The sequence below is a fragment of the Hemiscyllium ocellatum genome, chromosome 12, assembly GCF_020745735.1.
Source record: "Hemiscyllium ocellatum isolate sHemOce1 chromosome 12, sHemOce1.pat.X.cur, whole genome shotgun sequence".
Taxonomy (NCBI): domain Eukaryota; kingdom Metazoa; phylum Chordata; class Chondrichthyes; order Orectolobiformes; family Hemiscylliidae; genus Hemiscyllium; species Hemiscyllium ocellatum.
The window spans coordinates 101559601-101580070 of record NC_083412.1 but is presented as its reverse complement, the minus strand read 5'-3'; the positions used below and the strand labels follow the sequence as shown (position 1 = coordinate 101580070).

At 53.5% G+C, this 20470-nt stretch overlaps 1 protein-coding gene across 7 annotated transcripts in view; it reads left to right on the top strand.

Moving 5' to 3' along the window:
* The first annotated feature begins 1337 nt into the window (after positions 1–1337).
* LOC132821214 (1-acyl-sn-glycerol-3-phosphate acyltransferase gamma-like) overlaps positions 1338–20470 on the top strand; it is a 90315-nt gene continuing 71182 nt past the window's right edge. For 3 of the 7 annotated variants that reach the window (XM_060833884.1, XM_060833883.1, XM_060833876.1), the window contains exons 1-2: positions 1338–1547; positions 5263–5329. The gene's annotated coding sequence lies outside the window, so the exon portion shown is untranslated. Of the gene's footprint in view, positions 1548–1581; positions 1665–5262; positions 5330–20470 lie in introns of those variants that run through there. The other 4 variants (XM_060833878.1, XM_060833879.1, XM_060833881.1 and 1 more) reach the window with 4 other exon arrangements.

Genomic DNA, 20470 nt, shown 5'->3' with positions numbered 1-20470 from the left:
CAGCATCCACGACCTTTGTGAGGAAGGGAATTCCAAAGATTCACAACCCTCTGAGAGAATAAAATGTTTCCTCATTTCTGTTTTAAATGGGTGTGCATTTTGTTTTAAGCTATGACCCCTAGTTCAAGATTCTAACACAAAACATCCTTTCCACATCCACCCGGTCAAATCCCCTCAGGACCTTCGATGTGTCAATGAAGCCACCTCTGACTGCTCTAAATCCCAGAGAGCACAGGCTGGGCCTTCCTGACCCTTCCTCATGAAATAATGTGAGGGAGTCAGGGAGGTCACTTTAAAATACACCCCCACCCCTACAAACACTCACAGGGTGATCTCCTGGACCCACAACCAGACTCTCCTTTGTTTTATTTCATGAATGTGAGAAACTGAGCTCACTCACTTCAATAATTTCAGTCCGAGACAAAATCTGAATCAGTAGTATCATTTATTTCACGCTTGCCAGTGGGTGCAATGTCCACTGTCCACAAGGCAGGGACAAAACACACACTGAATTCAACGAATACTCGATATTTATATAATTTGTTTTTTTTTTATTTCATTGCTCCTCTCCAGTTTACATCTTCCACTTCCCTAAGAACGGCACCCATTACTGCTGTTTATCTCTTGCCTTATCCGGCCTTGTCTGTGACAAAACGCTTATTTGTGCCTCATAAGGCCGTTTGACCTCATCCCGCTGTGGGTCATTGTTAGGCTTATCCTTTCCTTACCATTATCTACTCCCTCCATCGGTGTCTGCCCTCTCATACAGATCGTTAAGACCCTTTTAATTGGGGTTTGTTCCTGTAAAAGTGGGCAACAGATGTTTATACCTATTTTTTGTACAGGTGTATCTAGTTTAACTGCCTCCCCTCACAGCATCTTAGCTAGTCCCCTGTAATATCTACCATTGTTGTGCAGTCCCCTTTCTTTCTTGCAAACACTTTTAGCTAATACAAAAAAAATTATGCATTTCCTCCACATAGTTTCCATTCTTGTTGACTCAGCTCTTGGCTGAAACAATTACACACTGGGTGTGAGTTCATTTATTTTGTAAAAGTCATTATAATTGCAGAAGTTGCACTACTTTACCTATATCCCACATTGAAGGTGACCCCTGATTGTCCCCATTGACCCTCATTGCCCTACCCCTCAGATATGCCCCAGTTCTTGCCCAATGTTGTACTGAGTTGGGATTATTATTGCCCCTGCAGCATTTCAGACTCTGGTGAAAACCCCTGGCTGATGGAGGGTTAATGTTACCATGGGAACAGGGCGGCCCCCGCCTCAGCCCGGAACTGAACGTTGCTGCTAGGTGTTCCGGCCGAGCGTTTGAGGCGGCGGACCGGAAGGCGGTGTGGAGCCGGGACCCGGTGTGTGGTGATACAGGCTCCGGGTTTAACGCAGTCCTGACCGGCTCCCGGCTCCAAGCCCCGGGCGTCGCCGACCCGCCAGCCCATCTCACTCCGCACCGACAGAGCCTGCGGCCTACAGCAGACACGGAGCCAGGACAGAGCCTGAGGCCCAGCCCAGCCCAGCCTCCCGGTGAGGTGAGGGGAACGGCGCCACACAAATGCATGGTCGCTACCAGGTCATGCGTTTGGGAAGTGCATTACCCTAGCGCCTGTCACGTCCCAAGGGTGACTTGGTTAGGTCACTGTTGTAATGTAAGAGACCTGGTAGATAATCTGTGCACAGCAAGATCCCATAATAAGCTAGATGACGTTTAATTTAGAATGGTGTCACAGTTAGTACAGACACGATTGGCCGAAGGGTCTGTTCACATGTTGTACCATCCACAGCACTCCCTCAGTACTGACCCTCTGACAGTGCGGCACTCCCTCAGCACTGACACTCTGACAGTGCAGCACTCCCTCAGTACTGACCCTCTGACAGTGCAGCACTCCCTCAGCACTGACCCTCCGACAGTGCGGCACTCCCTCAGTACTGACCCTCTGACAGTGCAGCAATCCCTCAGTACTGACCCTCTGACAGTGCGGCACTGCCTCAGTACTGACCCTCTGACAGTGCAGCAATCCCTCAGTACTGACCCTCTGACAGTGCGGCACTCCCTCAGTACTGACCCTCTGACACCCTCAGTACTGACCCTCTGACAGTGCGGCGCTCCCTCAGCACTGACCCTCTGACAGTGCAGCACTCCCTCAGTACTGACCCTCCGACAGTGCGGCACTCCCTCAGTACTGACCCTCTGACAGTGCAGCAATCCCTCAGTACTGACCCTCTGACAGTGCGGCACTGCCTCAGTACTGACCCTCTGACAGTGCAGCAATCCCTCAGAACTGACCCTCTGACAGTGCGGCACTCCCTCAGTACTGACCCTCTGACACCCTCAGTACTGACCCTCTGACAGTGCGGCGCTCCCTCAGCACTGACCCTCTGACAGTGCGGCGCTCCCTCAGCACTGACCCTCTGACTGTGCGGCGCTCCCTCAGCACTGACCCTCTGACAGTGCGGCGCTCCCTCAGCACTGACCCTCTGACAGTGCGGCGCTCCCTCAGCACTGACCCTCTGACAGTGCGGCGCTCCCTCAGCACTGACCCTCTGACAGTGCGGCACTCCCTCAGCACTGACCCTCTGACAGTGCGGCACTCCCTCAGCACTGACCCTCTGACAGTGCGGCACTCCCTCAGCACTGACCCTCTGACAGTGCGGCACTCCCTCAGCACTGACCCTCTGACAGTGCGGCACTCCCTCAGCACTGACCCTCTGACACCCTCAGTACTGACCCTCTGACAGTGCAGCACTCCCTCAGTACTGACCCTCTGACACCCTCAGTACTGACCCTCTGACAGTGCGGCACTGCCTCAGTACTGACCCTCTGACAGTGCGGCACTCCCTCAGTACTGACCCTCTGACACCCTCAGTACTGACCCTCTGACAGTGCGGCACTGCCTCAGTACTGACCCTCTGACAGTGCGGCACTCCCTCAGTACTGACCCTCTGACACCCTCAGTACTGACCCTCTGACAGTGCGGCACTGCCTCAGTACTGACCCTCTGACAGTGCGGCACTCCCTCAGTACTGACCCTCCGACAGTGCGGCACTCCCTCAGTACTGACCCTCCGACAGTGCAGCGCTCCCTCAGTACTGACCCTCCGACAGTGCGGCGCTCCCTCAGCACTGACCCTCTGACAGTGCGGCGCTCCCTCAGCACTGACCCTCTGACAGTGCGGCGCTCCCTCAGCACTGACCCTCTGACAGTGCGGCGCTCCCTCAGCACTGACCCTCTGACAGTGCGGCGCTCCCTCAGCACTGACCCTCTGACAGTGCGGCGCTCCCTCAGCACTGACCCTCTGACAGTGCGGCGCTCCCTCAGCACTGACCCTCTGACAGTGCGGCGCTCCCTCAGCACTGACCCTCTGACAGTGCGGCGCTCCCTCAGCACTGACCCTCTGACAGTGCGGCGCTCCCTCAGCACTGACCCTCTGACAGTGCGGCGCTCCCTCAGCACTGACCCTCTGACAGTGCGGCGCTCCCTCAGCACTGACCCTCTGACAGTGCGGCGCTCCCTCAGCACTGACCCTCTGACAGTGCGGCGCTCCCTCAGCACTGACCCTCTGACAGTGCGGCGCTCCCTCAGCACTGACCCTCTGACAGTGCGGCGCTCCCTCAGCACTGACCCTCTGACAGTGCGGCACTCCCTCAGCACTGACCCTCTGACAGTGCGGCACTCCCTCAGCACTGACCCTCTGACAGTGCGGCACTCCCTCAGCACTGACCCTCTGACAGTGCGGCACTCCCTCAGCACTGACCCTCTGACAGTGCGGCACTCCCTCAGCACTGACCCTCTGACACCCTCAGTACTGACCCTCTGACAGTGCAGCACTCCCTCAGTACTGACCCTCTGACACCCTCAGTACTGACCCTCTGACAGTGCGGCACTGCCTCAGTACTGACCCTCTGACAGTGCGGCACTCCCTCAGTACTGACCCTCTGACACCCTCAGTACTGACCCTCTGACAGTGCGGCACTGCCTCAGTACTGACCCTCCGACAGTGCGGCATTGCCTCAGTACTGACCCTCCGACAGTGCGGCACTCCCTCAGTACTGACCCTCCAACAGTGCAGCGCTCCCTCAGTACTGACCCTCCGACAGTGCAGCGCTCCCTCAGTACTGACCCTCCGACAGTGCAGCGCTCCCTCAGTACTGACCCTCTGACAGTGCGGCGCTCCCTCAGCACTGACCCTCTGACAGTGCGGCGCTCCCTCAGCACTGACCCTCTGACAGTGCGGCACTCCCTCAGCACTGACCCTCTGACAGTGCGGCACTCCCTCAGCACTGACCCTCTGACAGTGCGGCACTCCCTCAGCACTGACCCTCTGACAGTGCGGCACTCCCTCAGCACTGACCCTCTGACAGTGCGGCACTCCCTCAGCACTGACCCTCTGACAGTGCGGCACTCCCTCAGCACTGACCCTCTGACACCCTCAGTACTGACCCTCTGACAGTGCAGCACTCCCTCAGTACTGACCCTCTGACACCCTCAGTACTGACCCTCTGACAGTGCGGCACTGCCTCAGTACTGACCCTCTGACAGTGCGGCACTCCCTCAGTACTGACCCTCTGACACCCTCAGTACTGACCCTCTGACAGTGCGGCACTGCCTCAGTACTGACCCTCCGACAGTGCGGCATTGCCTCAGTACTGACCCTCCGACAGTGCGGCACTCCCTCAGTACTGACCCTCCAACAGTGCAGCGCTCCCTCAGTACTGACCCTCCGACAGTGCAGCGCTCCCTCAGTACTGACCCTCCGACAGTGCAGCGCTCCCTCAGTACTGACCCTCTGACAGTGCGGCACTCCCTCAGTACTGACCCTCTGACAGTGCAGCACTCCCTCGGTACTGACCCTCTGACAGCACAGCGCTCCGTCAGCACTGACCTTTTGACCGTGCAAAAGTATGTGTGGTTGTTCTGATAGTGAGATGAAGTAGCATCGGGGAAATTCATCTGTGATGTGTAAAGACCAGCACAGAGCAATTGAACCGACTGCGCTGTTTGTGCTGTAAATTCTTTACTGGATGTTATTTCTTTTTAATTGTCTGTGGTCACAGAGTGTTTGTATCTAGAGTGTGGTGTTGGAAAGACACAGCAGATTAGGTGGCATCCGAGGAGCGGGACAATCAATGTTTCGGGCACACGCTTTTCATCAGGAATTCTCCCGCTCCTTGGCTGCTAACTGAACTGCCCTGCCTTTTCAGCACCACATGCTCATATCTGATCTGCAGTCTCCCTTTCTCCTACAGACTGTTTGTGGCCGTGCATCCTTACCAAGCAGGTGGCTGTGGTGCTGGGGTTTTGGTGTCATTGCAGGTGTGTTTGAGTTTCGGAAATTTTGGCTGACATACCAGATCATGCGTCAAGATTCGCGAAAAATGTTTTGTGCAGATTAATGGGCACTATGAATTGTGGTGGGTTTGTAAAATGAGAGCTGTCAAAATGTAAGCTGTGTTAAGAACAGGAGTACACCGTTCAGTCCCTTGAGCTGTTTATTGTCACAGGCTCTGAGAACTGTGCTCCCTTGGCATGTGGCATAGGGAGGTTGCGAAGGCCTGCAGAGTTGAATTGGGAGACCTGACCGCGTCAGGGAACGTTGGTTGGGCTGCCTGGAGCCCTCTGTCTATGCCAGGGTACAGAGTGAGCAGTGACAACTTTATTCTTGCCTTCAAACTTTGAGAGCTGTTGGAAATGAAAGTGCATTATCATCACAACGGTATCTGCCTGCAACCATCATATCACAGTGTATCGGAATGAATAATGTAGAGTGTGTGGGAGCTTCTCTTCAACACCAGAATGATCAGCACTGGGAACCTGAGGAGGAGTGTGTGTGTGTAACATGAGCACTTCAATCTCGTAATCAGTCTCATTTATAATACAGTAAAAAGTAGCATTGAAACATTATGCTGCAATGTAACAGAGCTAAAAATGGAAGGAGATTATTGGGTGTCACTGAGTTCTCTTTATTATCTGATGTATGTCAGTATGCTGACGAGAGGAAGGCTCATTCTGGCTAGGGGGAGGTGATAAGAAGTTAGACAGGGTTATCTGGTCATGAGTGAAGATTCAGTTTGACCACCAGGGATCCCATATCTCCTCAAAAATCTCTGAATACATTCTCAATAACTTAAAACTGAGATTGGAGGTCTAAAGAAACAGATTGAACTTTTAAACTGACATAAGATTGGAATGTCAAATTTGAATACAAATTACAGGGTTCTTGGCAGTGTAGAGGAACAGAGGGATCTTGGGGTCCATATCCATTGATCCCTCAAAGTTGCCACCCAAGTTGATGGAGTTGTTAAGAAGGCATACAGTTTGTTGGGTTTCATTAGCAGGGGGATAGAGTTTAAGAGCTGCAAGGTTATGCTGCAGCTTTATAGAGCCCTGGTTAGACCCCACTTTCTCCTCATTATAGGAAGCTTCAGAGAGGGTGCAAAGTAGATTTGCCAGGATGCTGCCTGGACTGGAGGGCATTTGAAATGAAGAAAGGCTGAGGCTTTTCTCATTGGACTGAAGAAGGATGAGAGGTAACTTGATAGAGGTGTACCAGATGTTGAGAGACATAGAATGGATAGCCAGAGACTTTTTCCCAGGGGAGACATGGCTATCATTTTAAGGTGATTAGAGGAAGGTTTCAAGGAGATGTCAGAGATGACACAAAGATTGGCGGAGTAGCAGAAAGCGTAAGGGACTGTCAGAATACAGGAGGGTATAGATAGACTGGAGAGTGGGGCGGAGAAGTGGCAGATGGAGTTCAATCCAGACAAATGTGAGGTGATGCATTTAGGCAAGTCTAATTCGAGAGCAAATTATACAATGAACGGAAGAGCCTTGGGGAAAGTTGATGAGCAGAGAGATCTGGGAGTTCAGGTCCATTGTACCCTGAAGGTTGCTGCACAGGTGGATAGAGTGGTCAAGAAGGCATATAGTATGCTTGCCTTTATTGGACAGGGTATTGAGTATAAGAGCTGGCAAGTCATGTTAAGATTGTACCAGACATTGGTTCGGCCGCATTTAGAATACTGTGTACAGTTCTGGTCACCACATTACCAAAAGGATGTGGACGCTTTGGAGAGGGTGCAGAGAAGGTTTATGATGAAGTTGCCTGGTATGGAAGGTGCTAGCTATGAAGAGAGGTTGAGTAGGTTAGGTTTTTTTTCATTAGAAAAAAGGAGATTGAGGGGGGATCTGATTGAGGTTTACAAAATCATGAAGGGTGTAGACAGGGTGGATAGAGACAAGCTTTTCCCCAGGGTGAAGGTTTCAATAACAAGAGGTCACGCTTTCAAGGTGAGAGGTGGAAAGTTTAAGGGGGATACACGCGGCAAGTACTTCACACAGAGGGGGGTGGGTGTCTGGAACGCGTTGCCAGCAGAGGTGGTAGAGGCAGGCACGGTAGATTTAATTAAGATGCATCTGGCTAAATGCATGAGTAGGTGGGGAGCAGAGGGATACAGATGCTCAGGAATTGGGCGACAGGTTTAGATAGTGGATTTGGATCGGCTCAGGCTTGGAGGGCCGAAGGGCCTGTTCCTGCTGTAAATTTTCTTTGTGCAAATAAGCTATAAAGAAAGAACAGAGTGGTTAGTGTGTGGAATGCACTTTCGGCAGCAGTAGTAGAGCCAGATACATTCGGGACATTTTAGTGACTCTTGGATAGACGCATGGTAAAATACAGGGTATGTCGGTTAGTTGATCTTAGAGTAGGATAAAAGGTCAGCACAACATCAAGGGCCGAAGGGCCTGTACTGTGCTGTACTGTTGTATGTTCTATGCTCTGAGACGATCAAGGACTTTGGACAGCAACAGAAGTTTGGAGATGACATTATGGTTTGCAAAGACTTGCAAAGGCCAAAACTGCTATGATTTTAGAAGAGTCATTCTGTGTGACAATGAGGGACCCTGATTCCGGATAACACTGAGTGGAAATGGTGCTGAGTCTAACAGAGCAGCATGTGTTATTTTGCTGACCTCAGTCAGTGCTACCACCATTACCCATGCCTTCTGCATTCCAGCAAGTAGCCAGGAGAGAGGAATTTGGGAAGGAGTTTGGAGAAGCCAGTGTGGTAGTGTTGAGGGGATATGGTGTGGGAGGTAGGTGTCAAAATAATTTTTCTTTAAGGGGTCCTATTAGTATTTTCTTGCGAGCTGTTTCTTTGTTTCGGCAACATCCTTTTCTCATTTGCATCGACTCATTCGGTGAGGCCATCACACAGTCACTGTTCATTCTGTATTTATCATAGTCATCAGGGACCTGGGTTCGATTCCAGCCTCGGGTGACTGTCTGTGTGGAGTTTGCACATTCGCCCCATGTCTGTGTGGGTTTCCTCTGGGTGCTCCAGTTTCCCCCACAGTCCAAAGATCTATAGGTTGGGTGAATTGGCCACGCTAAATTGCCCTAAGTGCGTTAGTGAGAGGGGACTGGATCTGCATGGGTTTCTCTTTGAAGGGTCGGTGTGGACTTGTTTCCACACTAGTTTCCACAGTAGAGAATTAATCTAATATCTAAGCTGTGCATGACAGAACAGACCCTTTGGACAAACTCATTCAAGCTGACCAGATATCCTAAATTAATCTGATTGTCAGCATTTGACACACACCCCTCTAAACCCTTCCTATTCATACACCCATCCAGATGCCTTTCAAATGCTGCAATTGTACCATTCTTCATCACTTCAGCTCATTCTATGCATGCACCACCCTCTGCATGAAAAAGTTGTCCCTCGGGTCCCTTTTAAGCCTTCCCCTCTCAACCGAAACCTGTCTCCTCTAGTTTTGGAGTCTCCCACCCTGGAGTAAAGACCTTTGCTATGCACCCTATCCATGCCCCTCATGATTTTGTAAACATTTATAAGGTCAACCCTCAGCCTCAGGCGCTTCAGGGAAAATTGCCCCAGCTGCATCCTTGTAAATCTTTTCTCAACCCTTTCAAGTTTTACAACGTCCTTCCAATAACGAGGAGACTGGAACTGCGCACAATATTCCAACAGTGGCCTTACCAATGTCCTGTGCAACTGCAACATGACCTCCCGACTCCCAAACTCAATACTCTGACCAATAAAGGAAAGTATGCCAAAAGCCGCCTTCACTATCCTGTCTACCTGCGACTCCACTTTCGTGGAACGATGAACCTGCATTCCAAGGTCTCTTTGTTCAGCAACACTCCCTAGGACCTTACCATTAAGTGTATCAGTCCTGTTCTGACTTGCCTTTCCAATATGCAGCACCTTGCATTTATCTGAATTAAACTCCATCTGCCACTCTGCAGCCCATCTGATCAAGGTCCCATTATACTCTGAGATAACCTCCCCTACCACCTATTTTAGTGTAATTGCAAACTAACTAACCATTACACCTCTTTTTCACATCCAGATCATTTCTATAAATGACAAAAAGCACTGCACTCAGCAGCGATCCTTGCAACACACCACTGATTTATTTCGTGATTGCCTCTGGGGTAGAGGTGAAGACTGGGGTAGACTGGGTGTGCAGGAATGGGCTGTGAGGATTGCTGTTCCAACAATGGGTTGATGTAAATACACTGAGACTGATCCAGGGCATTTCGACATGGTGAAATTTAAGCTGGTTAAGGGATTATGAAGCAAGCAGTGTGCACACATTCCCACATGACTTTCTTTGTGGAGAAAGAATTCCTGAATCTTTCCTTTCTGTCAGGCAGTGAGATATTTGTGAGGTTTAATCTTGGTATTAATTTTGGAATAGTGAGAGTAGTGTTCCGTGAAGGAGGAGGACTCCCACTACCTCTGATCCCTGACTTGCTGAGGAAGTGGTTTCTGGGAGCTGTTGCTGTGCTGTCGGATTTACCCAGACTAGTTGGGTCATAATCTGCTTTGGATTTACACAGTTGGCTCGCAGACTCAGCTGCTGCTCTGTTTGGCAACGGTCATACTCTTGATGATGACGGCGACACAAGCTGCCTACTTGCTGTTTCTGGGACTTTGCCTCACTCTTCTATTCTTTGCCTTGGCATACTACACCTACTGGTAAGCACCAGTACTCTACTGGTGGGGTCAGGTCTGTCCCTGTATAACACTGGGGTACAGTACTGGTGGGGACAGGTCTGTCCCTGTATAACACTGGGGTACAGTACTGGTGGGGACATGTCTGTCCCTGTATAACACTGGGGTACAGTACTGGTGGGGACAGGTCTGTCGCTGTATAACACTGGGGTACAGTACTGGTGGGGACGGGTCTGTCCCTGTATAACACTGGGGTACAGTACTGGTGGGGACGGGTCTGTCCCTGTATAACACTGGGGTACAGTACTGGTGGGGACAGGTCTGTCACTGTATAACACTGGGGTACAGTACTGGTGGGGACAGGTCTGTCACTGTATAACACTGGGTTACAGTACTGGTGGGGACAGGTCTGTCCCTGTATAACACTGGGGTACAGTACTGGTGGGGACAGGTCTGTCCCTGTACAACACTGGGGTACAGTACTGGTGGGGACAGGTCTGTCACTGTATAACACTGGGTTACAGTACTGGTGGGGACAGGTCTGTCCCTGTATAACACTGGGGTACAGTACTGGTGGGGACAGGTCTGTTGCTGTATAACACTGGGGTACAGTACTGGTGGGGACGGGTCTGTCCCTGTATAACACTGGGGTACAGTACTGGTGGGCTCGGGTCTGTCCCTGTCTAACACTGGGGTACAGTACTGGTGGGGACGGGTCTGTCTCTGTATAACACTGGGGTACAGTACTGGTGGGGACGGGTCTGTCACTGTATAACACTGGGCTACAGTACTGGTGGGGACGGGTCTGTCACTGTATAACACTGGGGTACAGTACTGGTGGGGACGGGTCTGTCACTGTATAACACTGGGGTACGGTACTGGTGGGGACGGGTCTGTCACTGTATAACACTGGGGTACGGTACTGGTGGGGGCGGGTCTGTCACTGTATAACACTGGGTTACAGTACTGGTGGGGACGGGTCTGTCACTGTATAACACTGGGGTACAGTACTGGTGGGGACAGGTCTGTCTCTGTATAACACTGGGGTACAATACTGGTGGGGACAGGTCTGTCCCTGTCTAACACTGGGGTACAGTACTGGTGGGCTCGGGTCTGTCCCTGTCTAACACTGGGGTACAGTACTGGTGGGGACGGGTCTGTCTCTGTATAACACTGGGGTACAGTACTGGTGGGGACGGGTCTGTCCCTGTCTAACACTGGGGTACAGTACTGGTGGGGACGGGTCTGTCCCTGTCTAACACTGGGGTACAGGACTGGTGGGCTCGGGTCTGTCCCTGTCTAACACTGGGGTACAGTACTGGTGGGGACGGGTCTGTCACTGTATAACACTGGGCTACAGTACTGGTGGGGACGGGTCGTTCTCTGTATAACACTGGGGTACAGTACTTGTGGGGACGGGTCTGTCACTGTATAACACTGGGGTACAGTACTTGTGGGGACGGGTCTGTCACTGTATAACACTGGGGTACAGTACTGGTGGGGACGGGTCTGTCACTGTATAACACTGGGGTACAGTACTGGTGGGGACGGGTCTGTCACTGTATAACACTGGGGTACGGTACTGGTGGGGACGGGTCTGTCTCTGTATAACACTGGGGTACAGTACTGGTGGGGACGGGTCTGTCACTGTATAACACTGGGCTACAGTACTGGTGGGGACGGGTCTGTCTCTGTATAACACTGGGGTACAGTACTGGTGGGGACGGGTGTGTCAGTGTATAACACTGGGGTTCAGTACTTGTGGGGACGGGTCTGTCACTGTATAACACTGGGGTACAGTACTGGTGGGGACGGGTCTGTCACTGTATAACACTGGGGTACAGTACTGGTGGGGACGGGTCTGTCTCTGTATAACACTGGGGTACAGTACTGGTGGGGACGGGTCTGTCACTGTATAACACTGGGGTACAGTACTGGTGGGCTCGGGTCTGTCCCTGTCTAACACTGGGGTACAGTACTGGTGGGGACGGGTCTGTCACTGTATAACACTGGGGTACAGTACTGGTGGGCTCGGGTCTGTCCCTGTCTAACACTGGGGTACAGTACTGGTGGGGACGGGTCTGTCACTGTATAACACTGGGGTACGGTACTGGTGGGGACGGGTCTGTCACTGTATAACACTGGGGTACAGTACTGGTGGGCTCGGGTCTGTCCCTGTCTAACACTGGGGTACAGTACTGGTGGGGACGGGTCTGTCCCTGTCTAACACTGGGGTACAGTACTGGTGGGGACGGGTCTGTCTCTGTATAACACTGGGGTACAGTACTGGTGGGGACGGGTCTGTCACTGTATAACACTGGGGTACAGTACTGGTGGGGACGGGTGTGTCCCTGTATAACACTGGGGTACAGTACTGGTGGGGACGGGTCTGTCACTGTATAACACTGGGGTACAGTACTGGTGGGCTCGGGTCTGTCCCTGTCTAACACTGGGGTACAGTACTGGTGGGGACGGGTCTGTCCCTGTCTAACACTGGGGTACAGTACTGGTGGGGACGGGTCTGTCTCTGTATAACACTGGGGTACAGTACTGGTGGGGACGGGTCTGTCACTGTATAACACTGGGCTACAGTACTGGTGGGGACGGGTCTGTCTCTGTATAACACTGGGGTACAGTACTGGTGGGGACGGGTGTGTCAGTGTATAACACTGGGGTTCAGTACTTGTGGGGACGGGTCTGTCACTGTATAACACTGGGGTACAGTACTGGTGGGGACAGGTCTGTCACTGTATAACACTGGGGTACAGTACTGGTGGGGACGGGTCTGTCACTGTATAACACTGGGGTACGGTACTGGTGGGGACGGGTCTGTCACTGTATAACACTGGGGTACGGTACTGGTGGGGCGGGTCTGTCACTGTATAACACTGGGGCACGGTACTGGTGGGGACGGGTCTGTCACTGTATAACACTGGGGTACGGTACTGGTGGGGACGGGTCTGTCACTGTATAACACTGGGGCACAGTACTGGTGGGCTCGGGTCTGTCACTGTATAACACTGGGGTACAGTACTGGTGGGGACGGGTCTGTCACTGTATAACACTGGGGTACAGTACTGGTGGGGACGGGTCTGTCACTGTATAACACTGGGGTACAGTACTGGTGGGGACGGGTCTGTCCCTGTATAACACTGGGGCACAGTACTGGTGGGGACGGGTCTGTCACTGTATAACACTGGGGTACAGTACTGGTGGGGACGGGTCTGTCCCTGTATAACACTGGGGTACAGTACTGGTGGGGACGGGTCTGTCACTGTAATAACACTGGGGCACAGTACTGGTGGGGACGGGTCTGTCCCTGTCTAACACTGGGGTACAGTACTGGTGGGGACGGGTCTGTCTCTGTATAACACTGGGGTACAGTACTGGTGGGGACGGGTCTGTCACTGTATAACACTGGGCTACAGTACTGGTGGGGACGGGTCTGTCTCTGTATAACACTGGGGTACAGTACTGGTGGGGACGGGTCTGTCACTGTATAACACTGGGGTACAGTACTGGTGGGCTCGGGTCTGTCCCTGTCTAACACTGGGGTACAGTACTGGTGGGGACGGGTCTGTCACTGTATAACACTGGGGTACAGTACTGGTGGGCTCGGGTCTGTCCCTGTCTAACACTGGGGTACAGTACTGGTGGGGACGGGTCTGTCACTGTATAACACTGGGGTACGGTACTGGTGGGGACGGGTCTGTCACTGTATAACACTGGGGTACAGTACTGGTGGGCTCGGGTCTGTCCCTGTCTAACACTGGGGTACACTACTGGTGGGGACGGGTCTGTCCCTGTCTAACACTGGGGTACAGTACTGGTGGGGACGGGTCTGTCTCTGTATAACACTGGGGTACAGTACTGGTGGGGACGGGTCTGTCACTGTATAACACTGGGGTACAGTACTGTTGGGGACGGGTGTGTCCCTGTATAACACTGGGGTACAGTACTGGTGGGGACGGGTCTGTCACTGTATAACACTGGGGCACAGTACTGGTGGGCTCGGGTCTGTCACTGTATAACACTGGGGTACAGTACTGGTGGGGACGGGTCTGTCACTGTATAACACTGGGGTACAGTACTGGTGGGGACGGGTCTGTCACTGTATAACACTGGGGTACAGTACTGGTGGGGACGGGTCTGTCCCTGTATAACACTGGGGCACAGTACTGGTGGGGACGGGTCTGTCACTGTATAACACTGGGGTACAGTACTGGTGGGGACGGGTCTGTCCCTGTCTAACACTGGGGTACAGTACTGGTGGGGACGGGTCTGTCCCTGTCTAACACTGGGGTACAGTACTGGTGGGGACGGGTCTGTCCCTGTCTAACACTGGGGTACAGTACTGGTGGGGACGGGTCTGTCCCTGTCTAACACTGGGGTACAGTACTGGTGGGGACGGGTCTGTCACTGTATAACACTGGGGTACAGTACTGGTGGGGACGGGTGTGTCCCTGTATAACACTGGGGTACAGTACTGGTGGGGACGGGTCTGTCACTGTATAACACTGGGGTACAGTACTGGTGGGCTCGGGTCTGTCCCTGTCTAACACTGGGGTACAGTACTGGTGGGGACGGGTCTGTCACTGTATAACACTGGGGTACAGTACTGGTGGGCTCGGGTCTGTCCCTGTCTAACACTGGGGTACAGTACTGGTGGGGACGGGTCTGTCACTGTATAACACTGGGGTACGGTACTGGTGGGGACGGGTCTGTCACTGTATAACACTGGGGTACAGTACTGGTGGGGACGGGTCTGTCCCTGTCTAACACTGGGGTACAGTACTGGTGGGGACGGGTCTGTCTCTGTATAACACTGGGGTACAGTACTGGTGGGGACGGGTCTGTCACTGTATAACACTGGGCTACAGTACTGGTGGGGACGGGTCTGTCTCTGTATAACACTGGGGTACAGTACTGGTGGGGACGGGTGTGTCAGTGTATAACACTGGGGTTCAGTACTTGTGGGAACGGGTCTGTCACTGTATAACACTGGGGTACAGTACTGGTGGGGACAGGTCTGTCACTGTATAACACTGGGGTACAGTACTGGTGGGGACGGGTCTGTCACTGTATAACACTGGGGTACGGTACTGGTGGGGACGGGTCTGTCACTGTATAACACTGGGGTACAGTACTGGTGGGCTCGGGTCTGTCCCTGTCTAACACTGGGGTACAGTACTGGTGGGGACGGGTCTGTCACTGTATAACACTGGGGTACAGTACTGGTGGGCTCGGGTCTGTCCCTGTCTAACACTGGGGTACAGTACTGGTGGGGACGGGTCTGTCACTGTATAACACTGGGGTACGGTACTGGTGGGGACGGGTCTGTCACTGTATAACACTGGGGTACAGTACTGGTGGGGACGGGTCTGTCCCTGTCTAACACTGGGGTACAGTACTGGTGGGGACGGGTCTGTCTCTGTATAACACTGGGGTACAGTACTGGTGGGGACGGGTCTGTCACTGTATAACACTGGGCTACAGTACTGGTGGGGACGGGTCTGTCTCTGTATAACACTGGGGTACAGTACTGGTGGGGACGGGTGTGTCAGTGTATAACACTGGGGTTCAGTACTTGTGGGGACGGGTCTGTCACTGTATAACACTGGGGTACAGTACTGGTGGGGACAGGTCTGTCACTGTATAACACTGGGGTACAGTACTGGTGGGGACGGGTCTGTCACTGTATAACACTGGGGTACGGTACTGGTGGGGACGGGTCTGTCACTGTATAACACTGGGGTACGGTACTGGTGGGGGCGGGTCTGTCACTGTATAACACTGGGGCACGGTACTGGTGGGGACGGGTCTGTCACTGTATAACACTGGGGTACGGTACTGGTGGGGACGGGTCTGTCACTGTATAACACTGGGGCACAGTACTGGTGGGCTCGGGTCTGTCACTGTATAACACTGGGGTACAGTACTGGTGGGGACGGGTCTGTCACTGTATAACACTGGGGTACAGTACTGGTGGGGACGGGTCTGTCACTGTATAACACTGGGGTACAGTACTGGTGGGGACGGGTCTGTCCCTGTATAACACTGGGGCACAGTACTGGTGGGGACGGGTCTGTCACTGTATAACACTGGGGTACAGTACTGGTGGGGACGGGTCTGTCCCTGTATAACACTGGGGTACAGTACTGGTGGGGACGGGTCTGTCACTGTATAACACTGGGGCACAGTACTGGTGGGGACGGGTCTGTCCCTGTCTAACACTGGGGTACAGTACTGGTGGGGACGGGTCTGTCTCTGTATAACACTGGGGTACAGTACTGGTGGGGACGGGTCTGTCACTGTATAACACTGGGCTACAGTACTGGTGGGGACGGGTCTGTCTCTGTATAACACTGGGGTACAGTACTGGTGGGGACGGGTCTGTCACTGTATAACACTGGGGTACAGTACTGGTGGGCTCGGGTCTGTCCCTGTCTAACACTGGGGTACAGTACTGGTGGGGACGGGTCTGTCACTGTATAACACTGGGGTACAGTACTGGTGGGCTCGGGTCTGTCCCTGTCTAACACTGGGGTACAGTACTGGTGGGGACGGGTCTGTCACTGTATAACACTGGGGTACGGTACTGGTGGGGACGGGTCTGTCACTGTATAACACTGGGGTACAGTACTGGTGGGCTCGGGTCTGTCCCTGTCTAACACTGGGGTACACTACTGGTGGGGACGGGTCTGTCCCTGTCTAACACTGGGGTACAGTACTGGTGGGGACGGGTCTGTCTCTGTATAACACTGGGGTACAGTACTGGTGGGGACGGGTCTGTCACTGTATAACACTGGGGTACAGTACTGTTGGGGACGGGTGTGTCCCTGTATAACACTGGGGTACAGTACTGGTGGGGACGGGTCTGTCACTGTATAACACTGGGGCACAGTACTGGTGGGCTCGGGTCTGTCACTGTATAACACTGGGGTACAGTACTGGTGGGGACGGGTCTGTCACTGTATAACACTGGGGTACAGTACTGGTGGGGACGGGTCTGTCACTGTATAACACTGGGGTACAGTACTGGTGGGGACGGGTCTGTCCCTGTATAACACTGGGGCACAGTACTGGTGGGGACGGGTCTGTCACTGTATAACACTGGGGTACAGTACTGGTGGGGACGGGTCTGTCCCTGTATAACACTGGGGTACAGTACTGGTGGGGACGGGTCTGTCACTGTATAACACTGGGGCACAGTACTGGTGGGGACGGGTCTGTCCCTGTCTAACACTGGGGTACAGTACTGGTGGGGACGGGTCTGTCTCTGTATAACACTGGGGTACAGTACTGGTGGGGACGGGTCTGTCACTGTATAACACTGGGCTACAGTACTGGTGGGGACGGGTCTGTCTCTGTATAACACTGGGGTACAGTACTGGTGGGGACGGGTCTGTCACTGTATAACACTGGGGTACAGTACTGGTGGGCTCGGGTCTGTCCCTGTCTAACACTGGGGTACAGTACTGGTGGGGACGGGTCTGTCACTGTATAACACTGGGGTACAGTACTGGTGGGGTCGGGTCTGTCCCTGTCTAACACTGGGGTACAGTACTGGTGGGGACGGGTCTGTCACTGTATAACACTGGGGTACGGTACTGGTGGGGACGGGTCTGTCACTGTATAACACTGGGGTACAGTACTGGTGGGCTCGGGTCTGTCCCTGTCTAACACTGGGGTACAGTACTGGTGGGGACGGGTCTGTCCCTGTCTAACACTGGGGTATAGTACTGGTGGGGACGGGTCTGTCTCTGTATAACACTGGGGTACAGTACTGGTGGGGACGGGTCTGTCACTGTATAACACTGGGGTACAGTACTGGTGGGGACGGGTCTGTCACTGTATAACACTGGGGTACAGTACTGGTGGGCTCGGGTCTGTCCCTGTCTAACACTGGGGTACAGTACTGGTGGGGACGGGTCTGTCACTGTATAACACTGGGGTACGGTACTGGTGGGGACGGGTCTGTCACTGTATAACACTGGGGTACAGTACTGGTGGGCTCGGGTCTGTCCCTGTCTAACACTGGGGTACACTACTGGTGGGGACGGGTCTGTCCCTGTCTAACACTGGGGTACAGTACTGGTGGGGACGGGTCTGTCTCTGTATAACACTGGGGTACAGTACTGGTGGGGACGGGTCTGTCACTGTATAACACTGGGGTACAGTACTGTTGGGGACGGGTGTGTCCCTGTATAACACTGGGGTACAGTACTGGTGGGGACGGGTCTGTCACTGTATAACACTGGGGCACAGTACTGGTGGGCTCGGGTCTGTCACTGTATAACACTGGGGTACAGTACTGGTGGGGACGGGTCTGTCACTGTATAACACTGGGGTACAGTACTGGTGGGGACGGGTCTGTCACTGTATAACACTGGGGTACAGTACTGGTGGGGACGGGTCTGTCCCTGTATAACACTGGGGCACAGTACTGGTGGGGACGGGTCTGTCACTGTATAACACTGGGGTACAGTACTGGTGGGGACGGGTCTGTCCCTGTATAACACTGGGGTACAGTACTGGTGGGGACGGGTCTGTCACTGTATAACACTGGGGCACAGTACTGGTGGGGACGGGTCTGTCCCTGTCTAACACTGGGGTACAGTACTGGTGGGGACGGGTCTGTCTCTGTATAACACTGGGGTACAGTACTGGTGGGGACGGGTCTGTCACTGTATAACACTGGGCTACAGTACTGGTGGGGACGGGTCTGTCTCTGTATAACACTGGGGTACAGTACTGGTGGGGACGGGTCTGTCACTGTATAACACTGGGGTACAGTACTGGTGGGCTCGGGTCTGTCCCTGTCTAACACTGGGGTACAGTACTGGTGGGGACGGGTCTGTCACTGTATAACACTGGGGTACAGTACTGGTGGGCTCGGGTCTGTCCCTGTCTAACACTGGGGTACAGTACTGGTGGGGACGGGTCTGTCACTGTATAACACTGGGGTACGGTACTGGTGGGGACGGGTCTGTCACTGTATAACACTGGGGTACAGTACTGGTGGGCTCGGGTCTGTCCCTGTCTAACACTGGGGTACAGTACTGGTGGGGACGGGTCTGTCCCTGTCTAACACTGGGGTATAGTACTGGTGGGGACGGGTCTGTCTCTGTATAACACTGGGGTACAGTACTGGTGGGGACGGGTCTGTCACTGTATAACACTGGGGTACAGTACTGGTGGGGACGGGTGTGTCAGTGTATAACACTGGGGTTCAGTACTTGTGGGGACGGGTCTGTCACTGTATAACACTGGGGTACAGTACTGGTGGGGACGGGTCTGTCACTGTATAACACTGGGGTACGGTACTGGTGGGGACGGGTCTGTCACTGTATAACACTGGGGTACGGTACTGGTGGGGGCGGGTCTGTCACTGTATAACACTGGGGCACGGTACTGGTGGGGACGGGTCTGTCACTGTATAACACTGGGGTACAGTACTGGTGGGGACGGGTGTGTCAGTGTATAACACTGGGGTTCAGTACTTGTGGGGACGGGTCTGTCACTGTATAACACTGGGGTACAGTACTGGTGGGGACGGGTCTGTCACTGTATAAACTGGGGTACGGTACTGGTGGGGACGGGTCTGTCACTGTATAACACTGGGGTACGGTACTGGTGGGGGCGGGTCTGTCACTGTATAACACTGGGGCACGGTACTGGTGGGGACGGGTCTGTCACTGTATAACACTGGGGTACGGTACTGGTGGGGACGGGTCTGTCACTGTATAACACTGGGGCACGGTACTGGTGGGGACGGGTCTGTCACTGTATAACACTGGGGTACAGTACTGGTGGGGACGGGTCTGTCACTGTATAACACTGGGGCACAGTACTGGTGGGGACGGGTCTGTCACTGTATAACACTGGGGTACAGTACTGGTGGGGACGGGTCTGTCCCTGTATAACACTGGGGTACAGTACTGGTGGGGACGGGTCTGTCACTGTATAACACTGGGGCACAGTACTGGTGGGCTCGGGTCTGTCACTGTATAACACTGGGGTACAGTACTGGTGGGGACGGGTCTGTCACTGTATAACACTGGGGTACAGTACTGGTGGGGACGGGTCTGTCACTGTATAACACTGGGGTATAGTACTGGTGGGGACGGGTCTGTCACTGTATAACACTGGGGCACAGTACTGGTGGGCTCGGGTCTGTCCCTGTATAACACTGGGGTACGGTACTGGTGGGGACGGGTCTGTCCCTGTATAACACTGGGGTACAGTACTGGTGGGGACGGGTCTGTCCCTGTATAACACTGGGGCACAGTACTGGTGGGGACGGGTCTGTCCCTGTATAACACTGGGGTACGGTACTGGTGGGGACGGGTCTGTCCCTGTATAACACTGGGGCACAGTAAGCTTTGCACAGTCAGAAAGAATGATTCCATCCAGAGTGACACAGCTCGAATGAGTATTAATTTGGGGGAATTTCGAAAGTGACATGTTTTGA